Here is a 9,838-nt window from a genome sequence, read left to right on the forward strand (position 1 = left end):
GTCGAGTTTGTTTTGCGGACATATAAGAGGTCCGGGTAGAGAAAGATGGCTGTGTATATAACGCTGACTGGATACACGTCTCGGAAGGTCGTCGTTCTATCTATAGAAAGAAGACGAAGCTCTCTTTGATCCCAGCATTCAATTGTGACCTGCTTTGCTGAAAAGGAGGCCGGGTTTGCGGTGGCCGCCCATTCAGAAGAGATAGAAAGGGTCTTGTTTGCATTTCTAATTTTAGTGTTTGGGTAACTAAGTTATCTAGAATATAGTTGTTTGCAGCGCTGTGGGCGCCATCCACGGTTGCTGTTCATCAGAGGGACGACGTCTCAAACGGAAGTGTTATCCGTCCCCTTGTAATGGGGACCGGGGCATGGCAGGAAGGAACCACCCTTCACAGGCACAACCAAATGCCAGTGTGTAATAACCATCTAAGCATCTGGAAATTATCATGCTGTGAGAGCGCGTCGGGTGCGTATTCGAGTGGTACAGTGCTTCAGCATACACCTCACTCAACGCAAGATGTGGAGCGCCAGAGTATTATTTATTTATTTAATTACTTATTGAGTTATTTATTTATTCATGTATATTAATATTTTTATAACCTGTTATTTATTTTTTATTTTTTATTTCAGTACCTTTAAAATTATCTACAGTAGACATCACAAACAGCCCTACTTGACCAACTTGAGCGAAATAAAAACCAAGTATGGTGAGTAGTGCAAATAATGAGACCCGTGCCAAATACAGTTCCCCATATTCACCCAGGAAGAAAGTAAGCGAAAGATGGAAGTAGACACGAACAAAAGTTGCTGAACTTAACCGTGGCAACTTTTTATTGACGCACATGCACCCTAAATTGCCTGTATTACACCCTCTTTGCGTCGACTTTTGTTATTGTGGCGCGAAACTCGTATTGTTTTGGAGAAACCGTTGAAAGCAGTTGCGTCAAGTTGTCAAGTGTCTCATAGGTACAGAGGTGTCAGGGGAGGCACCACTGTCATGAAACATATAGTTATCATATTAGGTTATGAATATCGCAATACAAGAATGAAAGGGAAAGGCACTACAAGTACACTTCCAGCAATCTAGTAAGTATGAGCGTGAGTACTAAGTTACCATAGCAGAAAAGCGTAGCTTGCGCATCCATGGCCACCCGCTACGTAAATTAACGGGCGCAGAAGCGCTGAAGTAATTTTCTGTCTGGAAACACGCGGTATCTCGCACGTACACCACCCAGTCAGGATCTCGAACTGCGCCCAGTATTCTTTTTTTAATTGTTAATACACCACTGTGTCACGAAAAGGAGAAAGAAATTAGTCTTTATTGCAGTGTAGAATACTCCATGCTTTATTATATGTGCTTTCTTCGTGAAACTTCTTCGGTAGGATTAAAAGTTAACAATGGCAGCGCTACGAGATAGGAACGGAAATCCTGGACGACATCCCTACAAGCCTTAATTGCAAATGTCTTCTTCAATGCACTAAGGCCAGTTCCTGCTCGACCTACCCTCCAGCGCGATCTAAATGAAGTTCTCGCTCTCTTTACAGAACGGCGGATCCTTAAAACTAACCTTTGTGCTTCCAATTCTAGCACACCTCTTTTTTCTTTTCTTTAGTAAGTTTCCGACGCGGTGTCAAGAAGGCTAGGAACGGTCAGGTACAGAAGCAATAGAATCGCGCTAATCTTGTGCGAATCTTGTCCGCCACTTGATCACTCTCGAAAACAAAAGTTTGCCTTGATGAGGTAGCTGCAGCCTGGCGATGTTATTCCCGCGAGACCTCTGCCTCGTGAACACTGAAGCACGTAGCTCCGTCGACGAAAAAGCGAAGACCGCCAGAAAAGGTCAGGTGCAACGAAATAAAAGCCAAAAATGGAGCAGACGAGGAGAAGTGCGTATGCTACGGACAGAAGAAGCAAAAATTGAACGCGGCACTTCATTTACTCGCTTCGCACTAACGACACAGCACCCTCCGCCTTCCTGCTCTACGATTCAGGATGTACAGCGTTTGTCAAAAGTATACGGGTCATTCCGTGCCTTCATCGTTTAGTCGAGCGGTTGCGTGTTGCGGCTCCCCTGGCGCTCCTGACATTCCGGACCTTTGGATGTTCAGGACGAGATTCTTTTTCTTCCCAGGGTGCTGTAACTTCCGGTACACCGCAGCAACTTTCTTAAACAGCCTGTAGTGTGCCTGGCAGTTGGAGGCAATGTGGCCAGTCTACTTTATTACAAAGACTGTACTTGGGCGGTGCCATGTGCTCCTCTGAATCACCGATAAGCAGGGTGTCCCAGACAGCTTTAGCCAGAGCTTAAAAATATGCCGATGCACTCTAAGACGACGTGCCCAAATGCTCGTTGCTGACTTTTGTATGGAGTAAGGCATACTATTTCTTGGATTCTGCTTAATTGCGTAATTAGTGAAGGTTAGTTGACCAACTTAGCAAGCAACGAAGTTAGCCCAAAAATTTCAATTCGAAAGTTGTAGAGCGCTTCGCAAAACGTCCGATTATACAGTTTCCAACTTTCTTTCTATTAGGCATTAGTGTTTTTCCGCTTACTGCAGATGCCCACGAAATACAATAGAAAAACTACCATATGACATGCCCGCTTGCGCGCCGTGATTTCAGCGCTTCCAAACACACCGCGTACAAACGAATATAGCGTTTAGTCGAGTGTGTTGCCGTTACGCCTGCTAATCGCTATCATGATGGCGTAAATCGCACAGCCAACAGCTGCGTCACTGGCCTATCGGCTTTTAAGCGGCAGCACACCCTGCTAGATTGTACGTTCGTTCAAGTACGAGAAACGTGCTGCTGCCATGAGAATACCGAAGAAAGTGCGGACGCCCGAAAAAGAAGCGGCTTACTAGGAAGAGTGCCGTACTGCCGAGCGAGAAGCGATGCGTCGCCGCGGAGCCGATCCGGAACACCGCGCCGAAGTTGCGGCTGAGAAGAGGCAACGCCGAGTCGAGTATCCCGAATTTCAGTCCAGGGAACACGAGAGTCGGCGCCTGAACGCTCGTTTCATCCACTTTCATTTCGCATAATTTATCATTTCTTCAATTCAATTAATAAGTACAAGTAATTTCGCCTTGTTGTCATTGGTGTCTTTGTTTGTTGGCTTCTTATGATATCATAGCAAATATACTATGCACGGAGGCACGATGGAGAGGACGCTGTGAGTTTTCTTGGGTGAAGTTCGTACTGATTTCTTAGACTGTCACCAATGATAACACTGTAGTAGTACAACGAAGCGCTGCGCGTTGATTTATTCCGCTATTTTTGGCCAATCGCCAGCAGCACAGTGGAGATGAGTCTTTTTCCAATACCACAACCTTGAAGTTCCGCGCTAACCAGCTGTCGTATAGGAGTCAGAGCCCATATTCGGAAAAAAGCTCTTACGATATAATTGTTCGTAATAACAAATTCCAGCCAATCCCGATGCTGGACATAATATTAGAGAAGGTGGCCGTGGCAAAGGGCCCGTATATGAACCGAGAGCTTTATTGAATTCGTCCCCAGTCTCATAATGTCAGTACCTGTCGAGGTCCTGGGCCCGAATGTACAAATCTCTTTCGTTCGTAAGTGCAATTTGTCACTGGGTGAATGCCTATCACTAATAATATGTCCAGCATTCCTCTTAAGAACGATTCTAGGGTGAGAGGCTTTTGTGAATGCGAGTGCTGTTTTGCAAAAGCGTCAACTGTTTTTGCATTCGGGATTTCAGGTACGAAGCCGCACGTTCATGGCGAAACGCTTTATCACCGCTACTTGTGCTTAAAGGTTGCCTTAATTGTCGAACAAATGTCTGCACAAAAAGCACATGGTTGACCAGCATGACTGCGAATGCGTGTATCGGTGTTTCGGCTACGTTTAAGTTACACCCTGGCGGGTTGGTCACTACCGGTTCGATTCTAGCAGGTCGCCGCTTTAGTCGCATTGTGACCATTTGTGACTGTTCCACGTTATTCTATGCACGCGTGGACAATTCAATATGGGCGAACTTGGCCGTGTTGCATCTCTGACCACCGGCTCGAAGGAGAACCACGCGCACTCTGGGTCTTCAAAGTGGGTATTTCGGTGCCATAAAGCCCGAGCTACTAGCGAAGATTTTCAGTCACTCAATTAGGACCCAAAATTTCTTAAACGTAAATGACATCTAAGGACTAAGCAGTTACGAGGGAATAATTATGCTAAGGCGACGCGATGATGCTAGCTTGCGCCGGTAAAAGAAAATTGACCCAGATGGCAGCTGGAACTACGCCGTCTCGCAACCTAGGTGTGGGAAATCTTTGTTGTTTGACGCCGCGCACGTTCACAAGAACCATATGTGGGGCCCGAGAACGGTAATTGTTTATCGCTATTATAACCTGCTGACGAGCAGACCCGCGACGGTAGGTCATTAGCGACGCGTGAAAAACGTTAATGAGCTTCCTCAGCTGTTACCTCGGCGAAGCTGCGCGCATGGAGCGCAGACTCCCACCTATTTTCTTTTTCATAAGTTGACTAAAACTAACGTGACGAAACAATGAAAAAAGCAGCAAGGCAACGCTTGTCACGGAAGCGACAGCGCCTGCGAGGAGTGGTTGCACGTTTGCGGAGCTGCACTTTGAAGTCAGTAGGCCAGAGATCATTTGTCGCAAAAGTTCGCTGACCAGAACGCATACGACCGGCTGGGGTATATTAGGCAGTTTTAGTTGGACGTCCGCAACCACCCACGTACAAAGCGCGCGAGGTTGTGCGTGCGTAGTGGAGCGTGCGCACATGATACGGCAATGGTTGGCCGGACGCATAAGTTGGGAAGGTTATTGCTGACTTGCACGAGTGGGAACTGCGCGACTCCGCGCCGCCATATGCCACCTTCTGAAACTGTGAAGCCTATATCAACCACCACTCAGTCAAACCACAAGCCTCAGTCATATCTTAGGCAAGAGCGATATCGAAAAATGCGCTCTCGTGGACACGCGAGGACACGCGAGGACACGCGAGAACGTCCCGCAACGCAGCTTTTGAAAAGCTGCGGGCGCACGCAAGATACCGTGCGTGCTCCTGTGTACTGCGCAATCACGCCTCCGCGGGTTTGCTGCGTACGCCCGACTAAATCTGTCTGTTATCGTGCGACGACGCTGCGTTCGCCAGTGACGTAGAAAGCCCATACGTGCAAGCAGCGCTTGCACGTATAGGCTTTCTACAGTGACGGTAAGAGCTATAGGTGCGTGGTAGCCTTTATGCACTTTCAGATGAGCCAAAATTATGACGACGAGGTCACGGCGACCAGTGGCCCCAGTAACACATATCGGCCAACACTTTTAAACTGCACTACCTCCGGGATTGACCAACGAAAGAGGCTAGAAACATACGGGATACGGGAAAAGCGATACGGGAATAGCGTCGGTATAACTCGCCGTGAAACAGTCTTCTAAAGAAATGGGAAGTTTGGCCCGAAAGGCCAAGCGTTGACAGCGATAGCAAGGCTTAGTGTTGCGTGCGCTCCAACTATTCGGACGGTGTTCTAAATATTTACGCGGGCGCGACATCTAGTTGCGGCGCAGCGGGCAAGGCAACTGCTGCTGCGCAGAAGAAACAGCGCCGTGGAAGCTGCCAGGTGTCTCACAACGCTGGCAAAATGAGGAGCGACACCAGTGGCGCTGGAGTCGTCGCACCTCGATGGCGCACGAGATGGAACCGCTTCCACGGAAACCTTCTAGCCCTCCCTCCGCGCATGAGCCGCGCATGCGCCATCGATAGCAGGACAGCACGACGACGGCGGCGCCAACAGAGACGCAGCGTACACTCCTCGGATGTCCATGCGATTGCTATCGAAACAAAATCACAATGGAGACATCATCATTGTCATTCCCAAATCACCTAGTCACCTTCGTGATAATATGAACCTTAGCTGCATTTGAGAAAGGGTAATTAACCATCGATGATTAGGCAAGGACTACATTGCATTCGAAAGCGAGCAAGGACTCACACTGACAATTTTTGGGAACCTTTCGTTCTTGCCCTAAACATGGCCCAAATTAACGAAAATGACGTCGCAGTCGCGGGGCTCGAAATACAAACATGGTAGCTTGGCCTTAATTTACATATATCTTTTAAGTTTATCCTGAAGTGAAATACAAATAAAGTTCTGCAATACGAAATACAGCATTGTGATAAACTGACAATGTTTCTGTTTTACGTCCCCCTTTAAAAGTGGCCTGTTGTACAACTTCGGCGCGTTTTGGCACCACAATGAACAAAACAATATCTACAACGTTCAATGGTCGCATCCAATGCGTCAGTCACATGGTGGTAATTCAAAAGTTCAATCGCTCAATGAATCAGGTTGTCTAAACTGCAATTCAGTTTTCAAGGAACACTAGAGGTTTTGCGAATAAAAAGCAGTCTAAACAGCCGGTTGTCAAAGTGAAATGGACAGTTGCGACATAAATATAAGGCAAAATACAGCACAGTAAATCCGATACAGTGAATATACTCGGTTATACACTGAAGAATTCAGTCTAAAATAATACTTGTTAATACACAAGTACATTTAAGCAATGTGACTGTATAAACAAAAGCAAATGTTGCAGAAACCTTCAAAGATGATTCTCAAAGTAAAGGAATAACTTGAGCTGAGCATAAAAATCAAGCAAACACAATATCAAGACTTTCAAAGTAGGTGTACTGCTGACGTAGATAACCCAGTTTGATGATAACGGTACAAATTATCGCCGACAGATTTTGGTAGACTGCTCTACAGTGCGACAGTGGTGACGGTGGTGATGTGGAATTGCGACGTTGGCGCTGATGACGGCGCGACAACGACGACGCCGTAATGGCTGAGACGGCATGACGACAGCGTGACCAAAATGGCACAACAACGGCTGCGTGCCTGCGCATTCTTCTCCGCTCGTTTACTCCACAGAGGACACATGCTCATCCCGGCCGTTCGCTTTAAATTCATGCAGATCCCACACGTTACGGGAGCCAGTTGTTGTTCCTCTGCGCGCTATTGGCACATATCCACCGTGGGAGACCGGAAAAGAATGGCGTGGTTTGCAGAAAGTATGTGCCAAAGAAAATAAAATTTTGGGAAAGACAGTCTAGGCGAAGCTGTGGTGGTCCCCTTTCTCCTTCCTGTCCTGCCTTTCGCATTTTACCGCTGGTTTCGTTTTATTTCTCACACCTCAGTGCTCGAGTGTATACGCGAGCTGCATGAGCATGGCGTCAGCCAATCATGGCAGCTAGCGGCGTGACAGCGCTCTCAGAGTATCAGGTTTAAGCTCGAAAAGCTTGACGCAATGTCCATAGTAGTAATATTGATGCGCTGGGGCAAGATATCAGTTGTGGATAGTTAAGCAATGCAAATACAAATTAATTTGCATTATAATAATTAATGTATATGCCGGAAAATTTTTATAGCTTGTCTTTTTTCGTATGATTGTACACTCTCCATGGCCAGAAATAAAGGCGGGCAACATTCCTTGCCGTGAAATAGCATGGACACATATCGCTCTTTTATTATTATTGGGATAGTAATTACGTGCACACTTCAGGCATATTTCCGCCGTCGCCGTGGTGGTCCGTATAAAGTCGAAGTGCGATAAAATCGTGCCCGCGCGCCGTGGATGCGAGGGTGAGCCGAGGATGGCGACTTTTTTTTTTTTTCTACGTGGTTTCACGCGCCAAAGCCACATGTTGCCAATATCCCTCAAAAGGAAAGTGTATAACAGCTGTGTGTTACCAGTACTCACATATGGGGCAGAAACCTGGAGGCTTACGAAAAGGGTTCTAGTTAAATTGAGGACGACGCAACGAGCTATGAAAAGAAGAATGATCGGCGTAACGTTAAGGGATAAGAAAAGAGCAGATTGGGTGAGGGAACAAACGCGAGTTAATGACATCTTAGTTGAAATCAAGAAAAAGAAATGGGCATGGGCCGGACATGTAATGAGGAGGGAAGATAACCGATGGTCATTAAGGGTTACGGACTGGATTCCAAGGGAAGGGAAGCGTAGCAGGGGGCGGCAGAAAGTTAGGTGGGCGGATGAGATTAAGAAGTTTGCAGGCACGGCATGGCCACAATTAGTACATGACCGGGGTGGTTGGAGAAGTATTGGAGAGGCCTTTGCCCTGCAGTGGGCGTAACTAGGCTGATGATGATGATGATGAAGATAGTGGGGGACTCTGGATTAGTTCTGACCACTTGGGGTTCTTTAACGTACACACAATGCACCGTACAAGGGTGCTTTTGCATTTCGCTGCCATCGAAATGTGGGATTTGATGGGACACATGTCGTGAACTGCATGGTTATCAGGATAGATGGACTTATAAGTCCCGCGCGCTTTGGTTACACTCTCTCCGGGATCAGCCCAGTTTATTCGGCCACACAGGCATCCACGCCAAGTGGAAGGAGAGAGATAAAGAAAGCTTTGCTTTTAAAAGATAACATCCGCAGTAACAGTCCAACCACCGACCATGGCATGTTGAGTCGAAGCGCGCTACTGAGCAACAAGAACTCACGCCCCCACAGAAAGCACTGCGTTCTTGTTGCTCGGTGTAGCACACCTAATTCAACACTTACAATTAAATGTAGCCCCAGGCCTACTCCACAGCCCTTCTGACAACCACATTAAACACGTCCGAATCTACAAAGAAAGCTTCGCTTTGAAAAAGCGGTCAATAATCACCTATAAAGAACGTCACCATTCATTTGTCGGTGCCCGTGACCACCTGTGTTGCGTATGCAAATATCGAGGTAACTATTCTGTCTATCCATATTCGAAAATGTATGTAGGCGTTGTCAAATAATGAGGGCGCTTGAAATGGGTCCTTTCTTCAGGAGATGAAGATTATTCAAAATGCATGGTTAACCGACTCACCCGAAATTTTGACTTGATCAACTGGCGTGTCTTGCGTCTCACCTCCTTTCAAGCGTTTCCCACCGCCGCGAAACAATTCTCAAACTTTGTTCCACATGCTACAAAGCAAAGAAAAGCGTCTGCTGGCTCAAACGTGTTCATTCGCGTCAGAACATATCAAAAGTGACCACATACCTGCGCGCTCCGACGGTGACATCAACTGGCTTTTGGCCGACGGGCTCTTAAAATCGTACTTCGAAAAAAAAATAATACTGGCACGACTCTGATTCTGTAGACTAAATTACTGCGAACCGTACGCGTGAAGCGATTTATCCCAGTTATTTTCCTTTCCTAGGCTGCCATTGTCATATGCCCCTTCTTATCAGTTCTGATTGGCTCACACAGCTGCTACGGCCTCTCTGATTTGTTCAAACAGCCCACATGACAAATTTTACCGTCGTCATGATTAGCAACCCCGGTCCGCTTCTCTTCACCCAGCTGCGTCATCTGCCTGCCTGTCTGGGGGCGCATGTGTACCAGCTCTTGGACAGCTTGTTTTCGGCATGTCAGTGACTGCGGCTCTCTCTACCTGCTGACCCCCATTATTCTGTCAGTTGGTGAGCGTCTTGTTTCTCAATGCCTGCATGTGATGAACTGATAGCGAGGTATGGCGACTTGTCTCTGGCCTCAGACCCACCTAGCCGAATCCCGTTCCTTTCTACCACGCATCATTCCGCGCAGCTCATGGAATCTGCTCAGCCAGTAAGGGACACGTGGTCTATTTTCTCGCTGATAACGGTTGGTCGCAGCGGAGCGCTGACGTGCAGTAGTGGCTAAATGATGCTCCGCTCCCTTGAAAAAACCTAAATACTGATTGCGTTTCCCATGCCAACGCGCTGTTTCTCGATAGTGACATCGTTTCGAACTGTTGCGAACCCACGGACGCGTTCAACCCGTTCTTACATCATAACTGCGGTTCGCAGTAAAAAGA

The 9,838-nt window shown here is 47.2% G+C and overlaps 1 protein-coding gene across 1 annotated transcript in view; it reads right to left on the minus strand.

Moving 5' to 3' along the window:
- The window catches only part of LOC135920938 (uncharacterized), an 842,780-nt gene extending 833,611 nt beyond the window's left edge, over positions 1-9,169 (minus strand). The window contains exons 1-2 of the transcript XR_011514014.1: positions 9,043-9,169; positions 8,869-8,966 (exon numbers count right to left, since the gene is read on the minus strand). The gene's annotated coding sequence lies outside the window, so the exon portion shown is untranslated. The remainder of the gene's footprint in view (positions 1-8,868; positions 8,967-9,042) is intronic.
- Positions 9,170-9,838: the final 669 nt, after the last annotated feature.

Source organism: Dermacentor albipictus, chromosome 4, assembly GCF_038994185.2.
Source record: "Dermacentor albipictus isolate Rhodes 1998 colony chromosome 4, USDA_Dalb.pri_finalv2, whole genome shotgun sequence".
Classification (NCBI taxonomy): domain Eukaryota; kingdom Metazoa; phylum Arthropoda; class Arachnida; order Ixodida; family Ixodidae; genus Dermacentor; species Dermacentor albipictus.